General features: G+C 42.3%; 1 long non-coding RNA gene across 1 annotated transcript; it reads right to left on the bottom strand.

Moving 5' to 3' along the window:
• Positions 1-8,164: 8,164 nt before the first annotated feature.
• On the bottom strand, positions 8,165-9,848 carry LOC147977137 (uncharacterized). The gene is made up of 3 exons (XR_015602196.1): positions 9,773-9,848; positions 9,097-9,235; positions 8,165-8,392 (listed from the first exon to the last, which is right to left on the bottom strand). It is a non-coding gene; the product is annotated as an uncharacterized LOC147977137 (long non-coding RNA).
• Between the last annotated feature and the right edge of the window lie 9,972 nt (positions 9,849-19,820).

Raw genomic sequence — 19,820 nt, 5'->3', positions numbered from 1 at the left:
GTAACAAAGCAACATGCCCAAGGCCACCATCTACTGAAGTAGTATATATACAACTACTCTACTATGTATGTTGTTGAAAATTCACTAGAAAGGATATATATAGATGAAATATGTGTTAGATGGTGTGTTTCAATATGGATGTATGGATGCGATGCATGTAGGGTGTTAATTTTATTTGTTGGAATTGTAGGCATTGGGAAAGACCTAGTAAGTGCCATGCAAGATCCTTGTAGTTGCTTGCGTGCATGAATGCTAGCATGCATGTGATTGGGTTGTGCCATTGATCCTAAAAGGGTCCAACATATATATTAGGTTACCAGCAATGCTGATGCTTGTGGAGATCCCACAAAAGATGGTTTGGAATTACGAATTGCTAGGATTTATAAAGTTCAACGGAGGATGTTATAGCATGACTAATAAAAATTAAATAAAGGAAAGGAGCTCTCTTGTGCTAGCTCATAGAGATCTAGTGCTTAAACATGCCGCCATTACACAATTTCTTTTTTGTCCATCCAAAATTCGGAAGTTGTTTAAGCTTTCATAATAGAATTAGAGGCGTTGTTTCTTCTCCAAAGAAGAAGAAGGAAATCCGCTAAAATTGACCAAACAATGAGAACCACGTCTAAACACGAGATTCAGCCACTAAAATTCTTCCGTCTAGCCAAACTTTCTCCATCAATTAATGTCGAGAATTAAGTAGGATGTGTCACTAAATTCAAGAGATGCCATGGGGATGGATGCACTACAAACCATCAATCGTCTTAAATCTGTACGATGCTAGGAAAGAGTCACCGCACCTCAATCAAACCAAACAAATCTAGAGTTTTTACTGGAAGCAAATCCAGCCGTCAAAAGGAGATTCGAGGGTCCGGTGGGACGCCAGCACTACTGTCTCGTTACGTCCGTCCCCACCCCCACGCCGCAATCAACCTCGCTTCCTCCGTCACTGTCGCTCTCCCTCATGTCATCTACTACGAGGCCGCAGCGCCGCGCACACGTGCCCCCTCCCTCCCATGGGTGACACTCTGGTCCAGCCCAATCGAGAGAGGAGTCAAGTAGGATGACATATTAGGAGTTATATTTATGATAAAAAATGGTTGTTCTCACTAATGCCGGAATCAAGTAAGAAAACTTCTTGCGAAATTTAAATGTTTAAGTTAAGAGATTGTGCTACTTGGTAGATTTGTTTGTTGTATTGGAGTGATAAATAAGTTGTTACCCTCATCACAACTCAAGCACTATCATAACTGTGAGCACTAAGTTGGTAAATCCCACAGAGAAGAAGTTAGTGCAAAGAGGAGCTGCTAAATTTCCACATATGTGATGGCAAGAGAACTAGTTTACGAGGAAATGTTATGATTGACTGTTGAGGAGCTAGGGTAAGATGACGGCCCCCCATGTGAAGGCAAACACAAACTGACTTGTAGGGTACCCTTGTTTATTTATATATAGTATTTTTATATATCCATGGACAATGTGATGTGTCACACTTTCACATTAATTTGGAAAATAGTTGTGAATAGTATCTTCGACATTCATTCTATTTTTATAGGAAACTGTACTATGAGAACCTTTAGAAAACTATCTCAAATATCAACAACCAGACTTTACACCATCACTAATAGAACAACATGCCCAAGGCACATACACACTATCCACTGGGGTAGTATATATACAACTACTCTACTATGTGTTGTTGAGAAATCATTGGAAATGATATTTATAGATGAAACATATGTTAGAAGGCGTGTACCGATATGGATGTATGGATGTGATGCATGTTGGGTTTTGATTTTATTTGTTGGAATTGCAGGCATTGGGAAAGAGATAGGCAGTATGTCCGAAAATTTCTGTAGTAACTTGCCTGCATGACTGTTAGCATGCGTGTGATTGGCTTGTGGCTTTTTTCTTGAACCGGTCCAACATATATTATAGGTTACATGCCAGTCGTCTGAAAGAGGTGAATACCAGCAAAGATGGCTCAGAACTACGAAGTGCTAGGATTTACAAAGTTTAAGAAATGATCTGCGGGACTAACAAAAAATTAAATAAAGAAAATGTGCTCTCCTGTGCTGGCTCATAGAGATCGATGCTTACACATGTCATTGTTATCATACTTGCACAATTTCTATTTTGTATATCCAAAATTCAAAATCTGTTCTAGCTTCTGTAACAAAATCAGAGGCAGTGTTTGCTCTCCAAAGAAGAAGGAAAAGCTTGTAACTTTGACCTAATTAACAATGAGAACATCACCTCAACACGAGATTCAACCACTACAATTCTTTCATGCAGCAAAACTCCTCGCTTCCTCCGCCTCCGCCTCTGCCGGCCAAATGGCGGCGCTCCGTCCGCCGCGCCTCCTCCTCTGCCCGGGCTCCATGCCGACCCGGCCTCCTCGCCTCCTCTGCAAAGATAAGGTAAATGCAGACTAATTTGCAGGGGACAGATGTGTTAGTTATATATGGTTGAATGTGGATGAACTAGACACCTAAGGTAAGATGATGTTCCTGCATGTGAAGGCAAACACTGACTAATTTGCAGATGATGTTCCTCCTCAAGGCATTCATGTCTTTTCTTCTGGGCAAATCAAAGCATGCATGTTATTGATAAGTTAATTTTTTGGCGCTAGTTATTGTTTGGACATGGACGGTATGTGTTGAACGCTTGGAAGAAAAATATATAGTCCGTGTTTCACTTTTTTTGTTAAAAGATGTCAACGTGTTAAGTCCAGTCCAAAATAATATATTTCTATTTATCATTTTGTTGCATACTTTCTAGAATTTAGTTTCTGTATAATGTAAACCAAGAACACTCTTACATATGTTTTATTAGTTTTAATTGTTTTTAGAGACTTATTTATGCATTTTTTTAAGAAAACCCAATTTTTGGGACAACATGCGGAGCATCATCTAGTTTTTATATGCACAATACATATAGAATGAGCATGTGTACGTCACAAATTTTTTCTCATCTATTTGACTTTATTTGTTAAATTCATAGGTGATTTGTTGCATTGCTCTTACATGTCTTGCTCTAAACTAGTAAGATACTACAACTAAGGGAGGTAAGCTTGCATGTTTCTGATCTAAACGGCTCCAAAGTATTCCCCGTTCATTGCATGCGTGTACAAGTGTGTGGTGCATGGACGTGCAAGTTACTCTTCTACTCCCTCTGTTCCTAAATATTTGTCTTTTTACAGATTTCGAATGGACTACAACATACGGATGTATATAGACATATTTTAGAGTGTAGATTCACTCATTTTACTTCGTATGTAGTCACTTATTGAAATCTCTAAAAAGACAAATATTTAAGAAGGAAGGGAGTATTTTGCGAAGAATAAATTTGAGGCACCAAAAGCTACTTGGTTTATGTATGCTTGGATCGACCTGTTGTGTGCTGGTGAGCTTTCTCCAGCTTGGTGTGTGTCCACACCCAGCTGGTTAATCTGTAGTGATTCGATATTTGCTTGTAATAAGATTGAGGTTGTTGGTTGTGTGCATCATGATGAGGCGGAGGCTGGGATCTCTCTTTCTTGAAAAAAATGTTGTGTGACTACCGATTGATGAACTATAAGTTCAGCTTGTATTTTTTGTTGGGCGTTTTTTGAGATTTGCACTGAGTTTGTAGGGGATGCGATATGGTGTTGTTGTCACTGTCATCGATCTACTCTAATTTACAAATACATGGCCACTACTGGATCCATAAACAAAGAAAGCCAAAATCCTATTAGTGTCACCCATGGTGTTGTTGTCACTGTCATCGATCTACTCTAATTTACAAATACATCGATCTACTCTTCTTCCATGTGTCTTGGCTTGTACTGCATGATACAAGAGGAAGAAGACGATGCCAGCCTTGTATATCAGTATCTGTGTCTTTGTCGGGAGGACATCGAAGGTCGTTGTGCTTTCATTGGAGGTCTTTTTTTTTAGGGCTTGCTTTCTCATATGAGATGAAATGGATGTATGCTTAGTATTACGCTTCTGTGATGAGTCTTCCAGACCATGTTTCTGGTCTAAACGGTTTCAAAGTATTCCCCATGCCGAATGAATGTATTCATCCACCATCCCAGCCAGTTATAGCCAGGACCAAGGAGTACAACGTTAGCACAAGTGCTCAGATTTAGGTCTCGGGCTACATGTCTTTACGATCGTGAGCCCGCATGCAGTTGGGCTGAGGGACTAACTTAGTAAAGCGCCGTGGTTGGAAGTAGTAGATTGGATCCATAAACAAAGAAAGCCAAAATCCTATTGGACGCCTTTAGCGTCTGATACAGTGTTTTTTTAAGCAACCATATATTTCATTAGACAATCTGTTCACAGAGATTACACATATGGTCATCATACGAGACAGAAATGCTTGTCAAGCAACTTTCCACAAGAGGTAAAACTACTATTCCACCCTTGCAGAAACTCGTGCCTCGCCGAAACATAGTCCACAAACGTCCTCCGCCGCCACCATGGCAACGCCGGAAAAAGATGAGAACATGCGTCATACCAAGATCTGTGAGAGCACCATCGCATACAAAGATGCTTTTTGAGACGATGAAGCGGGTCGCCGCAAGCGACGAGACCGAGTCTTTGTGGGACTTACGTCGGGGATCTTTCCCGTGGTCACCAGATCTCGATGCCGTCAACTTCATTCGATGTAGTTGAAGAAGAGGAACGCCGCCGCCTGCCGTCATCCACACACCCAACTGCAAGACAGTAAACACAACTATAGCAGCCGACATGACCGTCACCCGCGAGAGTGCCGTCGGCGAACCACCAGACACGAACCTCGCCGGATCCAAAGATCGGAGAGACGACCGGGCCACCTGCTCCCCGACGCCACCGGTTACAGCGACGACATCTAGATGGAGGAAGAGCAGAGGCAAATTATTCCGACGCGGCGCCATCTCCTCCATGGAAACAACGACTCAAGGAAGTACTAGGCCAAACCTAACTACAGACCTATGCCAGAGCACCAGGGTCCCCACCCCCTTCGGCCGCCGGAGCAGCGGACGGAGGAGGCAGGGACCGGCGGCAGCGGCTTGGAGGCCGGTGTGGTTGGGGGCAGATGGATCGCTCCGATCCGCAGGGCTGGGAGCGAGCGGAAACTGTCTCGCGGAAGTTGTTAAGAGATAGACTTACTGGGTAGACGCGATGTGTAGTAACCAATATGCCAGGGAGTCTCTTCGTAAATCATTCTATCTATTCTTCTTCTTCACTCATGCCCCAAATTGTTTTTTTTCTATTTTTTCATTTTCCTTTTTCTTTTTCTTTTTTCTAGTTCCTTTTCCTTTTTTGTTTTTATTTTCTGTTCCATTTTTTTTTAATTTTTTCCTTTTCAAATTTGATGATATTTGTTTTCAAATATGTGAACTATTTAAGGTTCGATGATCTTTTTTGTAAAACGGTGAACTTTTTCCAATTTCGGTGAACTATTTTCAAGATTGAAGAACAAATTTTCAATTTTTGAACTTTTTTATTTTGATGATTTTTTTTTCAAAATAGATGAACTTTTTCCCAAATTCAATGAACTTTTTCCAAGTTCAATGAACAATTTTCAAAATCAATGAACTTTTTCCAACATTGATGAACTTTTTTCAAAATCAATGAACTTTTTCCAACATTGATGAACTTTTTTTCAAATTTGTGAACTACTTTCGAATTTAATGAACTTCTTTTCAAATTTTATGAACTTTTTTCAAAATGAGTGAACCAGTTTTCAATTTTTTTTCATGTTTTTTTTAAATCTATGAACCTTGGTTCAAGGTCAATAATTTTTTTCCAACTTTTTGAACTTTTCCCAAAATTTGGATGAACTTTTTACTATCTTTGTTTTTTTATTTTGAATACTTTTTTTTGAATTATTGATTTTTATTCTGAAAAATTCAATGCTCAATGGTTGCCCTGTAAGGGTTGACCGGTCAAGGAGAAACCGATCGATCAGGGAAGCCGCGGGAGGCGCGCTTGTCGTGAGCCGGCCCATGTACCTAGGCACGTGGGCACTGGTTTTATCTACTCGCGCATAAGGCGCCAGTGAGGAGGTCTCACAAATAAAACTATGGCACGGTAAATGCTACTTGTGCCTAGAGAAGAACTTGTGTAGTACTTTTCAGGAAAACTTGCTAATTTTTTATATTGATTATCAATTATGTTTTTCTTCCAGGCGATCAACGGCCCGAGATAGCGCGGAGGGTTAGAAAACAAACATTGGTGGTATGCACTACAAAAGTACGAATGCAGTGGCTCGTGATAAGAAACCAAAAGGTTACATTGCTTTATATATCGACATAATATTTTGCCTTTTATCCGCATTATTTTTTCCTTTGGTGGGCATGGACAATTAATTAGACATCGGTGTAAATAGACTTCCCTACACCCTAAGTACTGTACGGACTAATATGGCATTTCTTAGGTGGACATTACTCATGGTCCGAATGACAAGGACGGCCGCAAATAAAGAGTAGTAGTAACCAGGTTGATAATATTCCTTCTGGTAGTAGACTGGAACCATAAACTATGGCACCGTAAATGCTGTACCTAGAGAAAAACTTATGCAGTGGGATATTGAAGTAACCTTTTTAAGGCATGGGATGATTGAACCCTCCCCTTTACCGTTGTTCTATACGATTTTCAATCTTTAGCAGGCAGCATACAACTAGAGGGAGAATGCTAGTATGATTTATATGTGTTTGTACTTTTTACTTATCGTTCCGTGTCTAATTATCTTTTCATTATACTGGAAACAGCTTCCTTTAATAATTATTATCAGATCTAAAATGCTTTTGATTGTCTTTTCTAAATAAAGAATTAGACACTAGTGTAAATACACTTCCTAACCACCGTACGGAACATTTCTTTGGTGGACCATTACTCATGGTCCGAACCAAAATAATAAAAGAGCAGCAGTACAAGGTTGATAATGCTCCATCTAAGTACGTAGTACTAGATGCAATGGTACCAGGCAGGGCCGTCTCCAAAAATTTGGGGGCCCAGGACGAAATGTAAAGTAGGGTCCTAAATTTTGATGTACTCATATAACTGAAGTTCTAAGCTTATCATTTATAGCAAGATAAGAAACAAAAATGGTCATACCTTGAAATTTGAACGAGCAATTGTCTCCAAAAATAGCTGCATCAATCCATGTGAAGTATAAACCTCCGACTACAAGTGTAAAGAAAATTATCGTTTATCAATATATAGGAATGGCTAGTGCTAAAATTTATTAACTGTCAATGTATTCTATAGAAAAAAAACAATGTGGTCATTTTGTGCACCAAAATTCAGAAACGAAGAGCATACATGTAATAGTGTTGGCAGGAGTGTGTCTCTTGATTTTTCGGTTCAGAAGATGCAGACCCGTTTGGGTCTTCTTTACTGGAATTCTGAAATCGGTTATGTGAATTCTGAAGCAAACCTGCCTACAGCAAACAGATCTGGAGCACTCATGTGGGGATCGTGGCTTGGGGAACTAGTCAACTAGCAAACAGATATTGCGAGGATACAAGATGAAGATTGGGGAGGGACGGAGGGCAACGACTGCCAGGGCGACCAGGCGAGCGATCGGATCGGAGGAGCAGCAGACGGAACAAGCCCTAGTGATAATCACTATAAGAAATATGTCAACTTATGACCACCACTATTGGTCACTGAATGGTCACAAATTTCCATCTATGACCTTTTTGTGACCAAAAACATAAGGTCAAAAGCTGGGCGTCGTAAACTGACTATAGTGACCTTTTTTTCTGGAATGGTCGCAAACGTTTATGACCAAAATAAGCCTATTGTTCTGTTTTGGTCACTAGCAACCTCCCCAGGCCACGTAGGCATCCAGCGTGGCAATCTGACGTGGCACAAGATTTAGCCCGGTCCAATTCGATTTTCTACATGGGCCTAGCCCAACAATTCGGTCTTTTTACTGTATATTTTCTCTATTAATTTTCTCTAGCTACATGGGCCTGGCCCAACAATTTAGTCTTTTTTATTTTGGGCCATGGCCTTTTTTAGGACCATTTCATTAAGCCTATTTTTCTGGTTTTTCAGAAATGCACAAGGTTCTGATCCACTATAGTTTGGGCCGCAGCCTTTTTAGAGCCCAAATATTATTTTGTCAAGTAGAACATTTAGTATTTTTCATTCATAGATTTCAATTTACACATTTGAACAACAAAATATCAATAAATCTTTCTATTAACTGATTAAATCCAAAGATCATCCAGTCAAATACTCACAAGAGCAAATACACGTATGCACGTCCAACTTCCACATACAATCAAAAACAGATACACAAGGGTGGCACATCGCCAGCTTAATTCCTACAAGGCCGCGATGGTGGTATCTACGATGTGCGGGAGAAACGTTCAGGACATCCTCTTCCTCTTCTTGTCACCTGCGTTCTTGAGCTGCAAGAGGACACAACACCATTAAGCACAGTTGGTCAGACCATATTGACAGGAATCACAAATGTTGGCACCCAGTGTATACTATGTAAGTGCTGGTATATTTTTACTAGCAAAACCATCACTACTGTGCATGCATGCTTGGTTTATAAGCTTCATCCATATAGTTGGCACCATCACTGCATATTGTTGCTACCGATGTACACAAGTGTGCACATACACAGCATGCTGCATGCATACGCTCGCATGCCAGTATAAAGCTGCATCTCGATGCTTTTCATTGCTGATCAAGAGATTGTAATATTTTAATAATCCACTACATGCGCCACATAGCTACTCCTACCTAGGTAGCTATACGTAGGTGTACTAGCAGCCAGCCCAAAGGCGAGTTGATTAACAATTCAACATACACTAGCTAGCCAGCAAGCTACTGCTATGTCCTATCCTAGCAGCAGCAACGACTTTTGTTTGTCATGCATTTAAAGAAATGCATGCATTTCCAGTAAATATAAATGTATGCATGCTGCCATTGGCCTGGACCACACTAGAAGAAAAAATGCTCGCAGCGACCAGCAGATAGATCGACCTAGGTGTGCGCTTCTTTCCAGTCGCCAATTCTAACTGCCATCGACTTGCAAGCTTTACCTACGTGGTCACCATGCAGTAATGGCATGCGCACCAAAAGGAAGAGAAGAAATCGAGCATACAGTTTCATGTCGAAGGATCGACATGCCAGAAGAGGTCAGGCCACCGAGGTACAGGTACTCCCTGCGCTTGGTGATGATGGCGGCGCCGGAGAAGCACCCTAAAGCGATGGCGGTTCCGACAAACCCTGTCACGAGGATGCTGGTCGCATAAGAGCAACATGCAAGTTATGTCAGCCAACATAAATAGCAAGGATGAGAAACGAATGTGAGCATTGAGCAGCAACAAACTAGAACTATAGGTACATAAATAGCAAGTTATTGTCCAAGTAACAAAACAATCAGTCATATCAATTTTGTAGAACTGTAGGTACACAAATTCAGAACCACCAACAAAAATGAAGGCCCAAAAAGTCCATGCTCAGGCCCAAAGTTCAATAACAATAACCCAGACACAGGGTCCAAACCCCACCGCGAAGGGCCCAGGTACAATAGACTAATCTAGAAGCAGAATTTGGCACCTACACAACCTAACTAATAATGCTTGCAAGAACAACCAGACAATGATGGACAAGGACATATAATCAGCAGATATCCAATAATCCAATCACAGGCATTCACAAACAGTACGTGTCACACTCCCATGACATATGGTTTTGTTACCACAGGGTTTGCTCATAAACCATTCTCTATAAGACAGGGACATGTGCAGCAACAATAAAAGCAAATTCGTGTTTACCTTGGGTCAAAGTCTATGGGGAGCCCAATCAGAGGTCCAACCGAAGCCCCATCCAGGAGGGGTCACATAGCTCTTTACGTTGTATCAGAATTAACACATATTTTAGATTACAGAAATAGAATCCTGAACACACCAGTAATAATCGACTTCTGACTAGCAACGGCAAACAGATTCAGGCACAAGCAATTTTATAGCAGGATGAGAAATCTATGTGCAGAAATCATGAATGAAATTATAGTAGTAGCACAAAGGACCCTCACAGACATTTGTAATAGTACGCAAAGGTAAATAGAGTTCCCAGCAGACAATGTATTCCAGTTATTAAACAAATGCTCACCAAGATAATCAGTACAGTGGTGAACCAAACACAGTAATAATCCAAAGCTGATACTAATAAGCAGCAGGAACCTCCCTACTTTTGTGATATAAAACTAATATCAGACCAATTTTGTACCAAGTTGTACATAATCAGTGATGTACAGCATGGGAATGTCCAACAGTCAGTTGTTAAAAATGTTGAACAACCTTTTAGTTAACTATAAGAGGGCTTGTAGGCTTGATTAGCGTCCGAGCTCTATATTGTTTACCACTCACTCAGACTCAGCTTGATTAGGTCTTCCTTGTCTAGTTCAAGCAAGACATGAGTTATTCTATTTTTGGCAACAAGTTTTGAGCTACTCGTATATACACAACAAATTAACACTGGACATTTTTCTACTCTGCTTAAAGCAAATACTACCATTCTTCTCAGGAATAAGTGATATGCTCACAACCTGAATTGCAGTATTGTCCTAACAGCAATCTTAAAGACACTTAATGCCTTATCGAGCCCGGTAAACTTACAAGGGTAACGCTGCAACAAGTAGTACATGCTTCCCAGCACCAATCTCACTGAAGAAGTGCCAGTCCTCACCTCATCAATCACTGTGAGCTCAAGATCAACAAAAACAGCACCGGGGACATGCTTCCCAGCACCAGTCTCACTGAAGAAGCTGTTGACGCTGATGAAGGCGTGCAGCAGCAGTGCCCTTGGCGTTGACCTTGAACCCCAGCGCCAGATCCTGCTCCCCAACCGGCGATGGTGTATCCCTCGACGGATCTGCATCCATAAGGCGAGGTGAGAGAGGGGGTCAGCTACAGCCTCCTGTGGATCGATCGGATCGGAGGGGGAAAACAAGTGGGGACGAGGGGCACCCACCCGGGCTGGTCCGGCGCCGCGGGGCCTAGGCACGCCGCCAGGACGGCAGCTGCCTTGTCGGGAAGGACGGCAGCGGCCTCCGGGCGCGGTCGTCGTAGGCGCTGTGGAGCTCGTCGCCTCGCGAGCTGCAGGGCGCGGCGGCCGCTGCTGAGGGGCGCGGGGAGGGTGGGCTTGCTGGAGCTTGTGGTGAGGAGCCGGGGACGGCGGCGGGATTGGAGATGAATCACGGGGGAGCTCGAGTGGATCTCCAGCCAGCGGGATTGGAGAGGAATCGGGGGAGGGGGAGGAATCGAGTGGATCTCCGTCTAGGGAGTGGAGGTGGAGGACGTGGTTGTGGTTGTGGTCGCCGGCGGTGTTGAAGTGGTGAGAGCTGCCCCCGAAACCCTAGCGGTGTCGTCGCCGCCAACCGGTGTCGGCGCCTGCTGCAGGGAGGATGCGGATTCGGAGGAGACCGCGGAGCGGCAGGGGCGGACGGAGACGGCGTGGAAGGGTAGCCGCCACGGACGCGCCCCCATGACGGGGTGGTGGGTTGGTGCGGGGAGGAGGAGGAGGCGGCCATGGTGGACAGCACAGGATGCTGGGGCAGCGGGGTTGTGTTGATTGGATCTGGGGGATCGAGGCAGGGGGCAGAGGGCGGAGGGTAGGGAGAGATGGTGAGGGGACGGAGGGACGAGGTGGGCGGTGGGTGAGGAGGACGGCGAGGTCGGCGGTGAGTGAGGAGGACGGCGAGGTCGGCGATGGATCGGGAGGCGGCGGGGTGAGATTGGATCGGGAGGTGGCTGCGGCGGCGAGCAGATGGGGGGAGAAGGGTGCGATGGGGGAAGGGGTGTGATGTGAGCTAGGGTTTGTGCTGCGGTGGGGTGGATGGACGGATGGATATGGGATGGTGAGATGGATGGATGGATGGATGAGTGCCATGTCATCGATCCGTGGGAATGGTTCTCATTGGTTCAGAAAATCAGTGATTTAAAAGAGTTTCCAAGTACAAAAACTAGAGGAATTTTGTGAAGTAGCTATCAAAAATATTTTGCAAAAGGGTACCACACAAATTTTCACTAGAGTTATACCACATTTTATGGATAAGGACCAATTTGTACGCATTTCTCATCTTTCTAGCTATTTTTAATCATTTTTTGAGTGCCCCAAATGATGTTTTTTTTGTGAAGAACTTATCAAATAATTATTGCAAAAATGCACCAAATCATTTTTCAAAAATACTAGGTCATATTTAATGCATAATTGACCAAATGGTTGGGTGTAAAAAGTTTTGATCCACCTCTGGTGAAAAAGACAAATTTCCGCCGATTCAGCTGGAAGCGGGTTAAATCTGAACCGCAGCTACCTCATAGTTTGCTCTTTATTTTTTCAAAAAATCATTTTTAGGTACATAAGTATCTATTTAATCAGAGAAACACCAAAAAAATTATAAGATTCAACCACTAGCTAGGAACGGTCATTCCCGTCGTATTGACCGCATTTTGAAACGGGCATAAAAAATTCAAAAAAAATCAAAAAATTGGGAAACCTTCGCATTGTGTCATTATATGTGGCCAAGTTCCCAGGAAAAATAACAAACTTGTAATACGACAATTATTTAAAAAAGTGTTCTCAGAAACGAGCTATCACGTGTGGAGATCAATGGCTTTCAAGCCAAATGATCAATCTTATGGCCACATTCATGGCATAGTTGGTTCAAATGATCTCATATTGTGCACAAGGGAACATATTGGAATGGCAAACAATGTTGCCTAAGGAAGTTTTCATTTTTGTTGGACGAAAAAAACATTTTCCATTTTTCGAGTGCCCAAAAGGAGGTTTTTTTGTGAAGGACCTCCCAAATAATTGTTGCAAAATTGGACCAAATCATTTTTCTAAAATACTAGGCCATATTTAATTCACAATTGACAAAATGGTTGGGTGTAAAAAGTTTTGATCCACCTCTCGTGAAAAAGACAAATTTCCGCCGATTCAGCTGGAAGCGGGTCAAATTTGAACTGCAGCTGTCTCATAGTTTGCAATTTATTTTTTCCAAAAATAATTTATAGGTACATAAGTACCTATTTAATCAGAGAAACACCAAAAAAATTCCAAGATTCAACCACTAGCTAGGAACGGCCATTCCCGCCGTTTTGACCGCATTTTGAAACGGGCATAAAAAATTCAAAAAAAATCAAAAAAAATTGGGAAACCTTCGCATTGTGTCATTATATGTGGCCAAGTTCCCAGAAAAAATAACAAACTTGTAATACGACAATTATTTTAAAAAAGTGTTCTCAGAAATGAGCTATCACGTGTGGAGATCAATGGCTTTCAAGCCAAATGATCAATCTTATGGCCACATTCATGGCATAGTTTGTTCAAATGATCTCATATTATGCACAAGGGTGCATATTGGAATGGCAAACAATGTTGCCTAAGGAAGTTTTCATTTTCGTTGGACGAAAAAACCATTTTCCATTTTTCGAGTGCCCAAAAGGAGGTTTTTTCGTGAAGGAACTACCAAATAATTGTTGCAAAATTGGACCAAATCATTTTTATAAAATACTAGGCCATATTTAATGCACAATTGACAAAATGGTTGGGTGTAAAAAGTTTTGATCCACCTCTCATGAAAAAGACAAATTTCCGCCGATTCAGCTGGAAGCGGGTCAAATTTGAACTGCAGCTGTCTCATAGTTTGCTATTTATTTTTTCCAAAAATAATTTATAGGTACATAAGTACCTATTTAATCAGAGAAACACCAAAAAAATTCCAAGATTCAACCACTATCTAGGAACGGCCATTCCCGCCGTTTTGACCGCATTTTGAAACGGGCATAAAAAATTCAAAAAAAAATCAAAAAATTGGGAAACCTTCGCATTGTGTCATTATATGTGGCCAAGTTCCTAGGAAAAATAATAAACTTGTAATACGGCAATTATTTTAAAAAAGTGTTCTCAGAAACGAGCTATCACGTGTGGAGATCAATGGCTTTCAAGCCAAATGATCAATCTTATGGCCACATCCATGGCATAGTTTGTTCAAATGATCTCATATTGTGCACAAGGGTGCATATTGGAATGGCAAACAATGTTGCCCAAGGAATTTTTCATTTTCGTTGGACGAAAAAACCATTTTCCATTTTTCGAGTGCCCGAAAGGAGGTTTTTTTGTGAAGGAACTACCAAATAATTGTTGCAAAATTGGACCAAATCATTTTTATAAAATACTAGGCTATATTTAATGCACAATTGACAAAATGGTTGGGTGTAAATTTTTTTGATCCACCTCTCGTGAAAAAGACAAATTTCCGCCGATTCAGTTGGAAACGGGTCAAATTTGAACTGCAACTGCCTCATAGTTTGCTATTTATTTTTTCCAAAAATAATTTCTAGTTACATAAGGACCTATTTAATCATAAATACATGGTTTGTTGGCGATACGTCGAGGTTTGGGCGGTGGCCGAGGGCCCCAACTCTAGAGCGCGTAAACTCGCATGCCCGTCGCGTGGTCACCGCGTGACCGTAATGTTGCCATGTGTTATGGGCGGGCTAGGCATGTCTAGTGGGTTGGGCACTCCCCAGGTTGGTGCTAGGAAGAAAATTACAACATAAGATTCTCACGAGGAGACCGATCGATGCTCAAACATGAATTAGCAGCCAAGTGTTTGATTAGCGGTACGGGAAATGCACATGGCCAATGGGCGTGAGTTTTGGCTGAGGATGATCATATACTAAGGAGAATGTCTTCACAAATTTTTAGCTCAAAAGGAGGATCCTAGGTGGTACTTGCTTTGCAAAGTACCATGCTGGACAAAAATATGAATGTTGAAGCTGGGCTCAAAATAATGAATGGAGTGAGCTGAAATTTTGTCGAGGATGGTTATTTGGGCATAGGAAAGCATTGTAGAAAATTGATACCATTTGGACATGCGAAAGTAGTACTTCCTTCACAATGCTCTTCTATGGACAGAAACTTGGGAAAACTAGTGAGAGAGATTGGATGAATGAAATGAGCTCAAAATTGGTGTAGGTAAGTTACTTAGGTATGGTCATGCTCTGGTAAATTTTCAGATCATTTGGGTAAGCCTAGCTAGTACTTACTTCACAAAGCTTCTCTCGAGGTAGAAACTTTGAAAATTTCCCGAAAAAGATTTACTAGGAAAATTGAGCTGAATATTATCATGTGGCAATGATTTGGGTATGGAAGAGTGCCCGAAAAGTTTGAGGGTAATAGGAGGGGTCTATATAACACTTGCTTTGCAATGTGCCAATTTGGCCATAAAATATAAATTGAACCTAGGCTCACATAGATGATTTTACTGAGCTGCAATTTGGAGGAGGTTGATAATTTGGGCACATGAAGGAACTGTATAAATTTCATGTCATTTAGAGATATAAAAAAGGTACTTCCTTCACAATGCTTCTAGGTGGACAAAAACTTTGAAAATTTGCCGAGGAAGATTTGCTAGGCAAATGGAGCTGAATTTTGTCATGCAGTAATAATTCGGATAGGAAAGACTGCCCAAAAATTCCGAGGGCAATCAAGAATATATAAATAGCACTTCCTTCATAAAGTGTTGTTGTGAACAGAATAGGAAAATGAATATTGTTGAATTAGTTTTGAACTAGGCAAGGAAGGATTTTTACATATTTGATGAAGATATGCCCCAAAGAATTTATGAGATTTTTTTGGGAATTTTGGGAATGATAGAAATATAGGTTGCTTCACAACCTAGGGCAAAAACTGCCACATGGACATGACACATAGGCAAAACTGATGAGATGGCGCCTAGTCATCACAACCCACCACAATCTACAAGGCTATGACCATCTATATTGGTCATTAACAACTAGAAATAAGGCAGCGGACTAGCACTGTTTGCTTTGTGACCATTTCGTGTAAGGAAATTACGACCTTTCTGACCAAAATGGTCGCAATGGTTTAGGGTTTGGACCCCCCTGAACAGCTTTTGACCAATTGGTCTAAAATGGTCATAAATTTATGACCAATTCTTCGAGGGTCACTGATAGAAGGTCATAAGTTGACATATTTCTTGTAGTGAATGATCGGCCGAGGTCGCGAGGCGTCTACGAGGGCTTTGCTCGATCTGCTTCGGCGTTCTCGTTTCACTTGCCTCCTAGCTCGGCTAGACCTAGCGACTTGGGGGCCCCGGAATTTTTGGGGCCCTGGGCGGTCGACCAATTTGGCCTGCCCCATCGACGGGCCTGGTACCAGGTTGTATATTAGGTGTGCGCCTTCAATGAGAAATGAGTCCATCCGTCCATGCAACCCTCGCAACGGTGCCATGCTCTTTCTTGGCAAGGAATACCCGGGTGCATCCCTCCTGCATATTCTACCCATCAATTGATTTTATTTATTTTGAACAACACCCATCAAATGAACCGAGATCCGTGCAAACAGCGAGTTATTTCACTTGAGTTCCCTCAAAAAAAAACTTGTAGTTTTGATTTTCTGCACATGATTAACTGCGGACACCTCATTAGTCAGCTATACTCACATGCTGAAATCAATGCTTTGTCTTGGCGGTCGGTACTAATGAAAACATTAATGATGGCTTAGGACGGTGCACTGACGGACAATTAAATTGGCAATTAGTGCAAACCGCGACACAACCTTGCCTACGCCTAACTACGGTACAAAATAATTACTCATGACACAAATGCAACTATCCCTAAAAAAACATAGATGCAACTGTCCCCTCATAAAACAATGCAACTTAACTATCCCAAAAAAACATACTACCTCTCTCTCAGTTTACAGGGCGTGCGCGTGCCCCTAGATTTGTCAATTTGACCAACCTAATACAAGTCATATATATTACAAAAAATATATCAATATAAACTTCAGATGTTCTATTTTCAAACCGTATAATTTTTATGTTATATAGTTTATATTAAGGTGATAAAATTAGCAACCTAGGTATACGCGTAGGACTTGTAAACTGAAACGAAGGTAGTAGATGCAACTACAACTTTGAAGTTGTGGGTGTAGCTTGGGTTGTCCTAGCTCTGACCTATGACTTAGTCTAGATGTTTGGTTGGTGATGCGAGGCGATGGCGTTAGGGGCGTGGATAAAGATCACCCCATTCTGCCCTCCTCCCAGCGATGTTGATTAGTGTGAGCAGGGTGTGTGTGGAGGTTCAGTCAGGAGGGTTAGATCTTGGTCCAGGTCTTGACGATGTTGCCGTAACAATGTAGTTGTTTGCCTATATGCATGTACGCAACTACGCATGCATGCTTGTGATTTGTTGGTCAAAATCCTAGAGATCAGGTCCAACGCTAATTACATGTTGCAACCTTCTGTGTTACTCCCTCCATCTTCAAATAGGTGGCGTATAAATTCAGCTTAAAATCAATTATTTATTAGTTTGACTAAATATATATATATAAAAATATGAACAACTACAATATTGAATAAATACATTATGATAATATCTCTAATGGTGGGTATGCATATATTGATTTGGTATTGATTATCTTAATGATTTTGTATATATGCTGGATCAAACTTAAAGCAATGACTTTTTCACTCAATGTATACGCCAACTATTTTAGGATAGAGGGAGCATTTGGGAAGATGTTGTGTGGGGGGGGGGGGGATTACGAACAACTAGAAGTAAGCTAGGTGTCCATACAGTTACTTTATGAGAAGGTATTTTTGTAGCAAAAAATGTTGCTTCAAGAAGGAAACACACTTGATTTATAATCTTGACCTTTTAAAACAAAGGTTGATCGGATACTTAATTTGATGTCTTCATGCACTAGTTGCAGTTTTATAAACTGCCCTTTAGGAGTGAGATTTATGTTAAAGATGGATGTTTACACTCATGCCGAAATTAAGTAAGAAAACTACTTGAGGAAAATTGAATGTTTATAAGTGAAGAGATTGAGCCACGGTGTAGATTTGTTAATTTTGTTTGCTGAACTCGGATGATAAATAAGTACTTACCCTCATCGCAATTCAGGCACTATCATAATTGTGTAGTTTGCATAAAGGGTTGTGAATAATATCTCCAACTAGAAGTTGTCCTATGAGAACATTCAGAAAATCATCTTAAATACCAACCACCACACATTACATCACCGCTAAGAGAGCAACATGCCCAAGACCATTATCCACCGGAGTATTATATATACAACTACTCCGCTATGTGTGTTGTTGAAAAGTCACCAGGAATGGTATATATAGATGAAACATGACATGTATTAGTTGGTGTGTATCGATATGGATGTATGGATGCGATGCATGTAGGATGTTAACTTTATTTATTGGAATTGTAGGCATAGGGAAAGAGCTAGGCAGTTTCACTGAAACAGTTTGTAGTTGCTTGCCTGCATGAATGTTAGCATGCGTGTGATTGGATCGTGGCCTTTTTCTTCTAGAGTAGGTTAGCTGTCAATCTGATGTTTGTGGAGATTCTACAAGAGATGGTTTAGAATTACGAACCGCTAGGATTTGTGAAGTTTAATAGGGATGTTATAGCATGACTTATTACAAAATTAAATTAAAAAGTGCTCTCCTGAGCAGGCTCATAGGGGTCGGTACGTACACATGTCCAGCGAAACTTTGTTCCATCAATTAATGTCGAGAATTAAGCAGAACGCGTCACTCGAATTCAAGAGACACCACGAGGGTGAACTTACAACCATCAACCGTCTTAAATCCATATACGAGGGCAGGAAAGAGTCACCTCAAACCAGTGGCGAATCTACATAGAAAATGGAGGGTAGGCTGGACTGCCTATGTCATGTGAATATATATTGTTTTGGATTGACAAATGACTGGATTGAGCCTTTAAACTGGTATTAGAAACTATTTTGCAAAGCTGGATGGGGGCTTAAGCCTGTTAAAGCCCCTACAGCGTGTTTGGCAAAAAATGGGAAAGGGAATGGGAGTTTAATGTAGGGAGTTGTATTGAGATTAGACATGGGATGAGTCGTTTTATTCCCAATCCTCTGTTTGGCGCATGATGAAAATTATGTATGAGAGTTTGATGAGAAATTGTATTTCCGTGTTTGGTTTGTGGGAATTGACAAGGGAAATTAACGTAAGTTATGATAAAGGGTTAAGATTGACTCACTAAAACAATTCCCTTCCAACTCCCACCCCCTCCCCTGTTAATAAAACGGTGGGAGTTGGAGTCTCAAGTCCCATGACTATTCCCTTATCAATTCCCAATCCCCCTAACCAAACAATAGATTTGAAGTCTCGTACCCCTTCAATTCTCATTCCCTAACTCTAAGGGCATCTCCAGCCGCGCCCCCAGGAAGGCCTCCCCAGGCGTTTTTTTGCGCCGGCGCCGAAAAATCGGCCCAGTCGCGCCCCCAGGAGCCCGATTTTCGCCGGCTTGGGCCGAAAACAGCGCCGGCGGACCCAGGCCGAACCCGGCGCGCTGGGGGGCACCCGGGGGCGCTGGGGCAAACTGTTTTGGCGTGAAATAGCCGCGGGCCCGCCGCGTCAACGACTCTACCCTCTTCTCGGCCCTTCGTCGTCCTCATCGCCTCGTTTCCCGTGGCCCGTCAAGCCGGAGCCCCAGGGCACGCCGGTCAGCGCGCGCACCCGCAGCTCCGGCGTCCGCATCAGCGCCAACGCCTCCCCACCCACCGGCCGCTTCGTCCTCGTCGAGCCCAAGCCGGAGCCCGGCCTCCCCGCGGAGTACGAGGAGATAGCCTGGCGCGGCTTCTCCGACGAGGACGCCCTGCGGTGGGCGCGGGACGACTACCTCCGCGACGAGATGGTCTGGCAGCGCCGGGCCCTGGAGGAGATTGCCGCCCGCAAGCGTGGGCGCGAGGACGAGCATGGCGTCGTGGTCCTCGACAGCGACGACGACGACGCCCCCGGACCGT

The sequence above is a fragment of the Triticum urartu genome, chromosome 4A, assembly GCF_056163025.1.
Source record: "Triticum urartu cultivar PI428250 chromosome 4A, HENAU_Tu73, whole genome shotgun sequence".
Classification (NCBI taxonomy): domain Eukaryota; kingdom Viridiplantae; phylum Streptophyta; class Magnoliopsida; order Poales; family Poaceae; genus Triticum; species Triticum urartu.
This window is presented reverse-complemented; position numbering and strand designations above follow the sequence as displayed.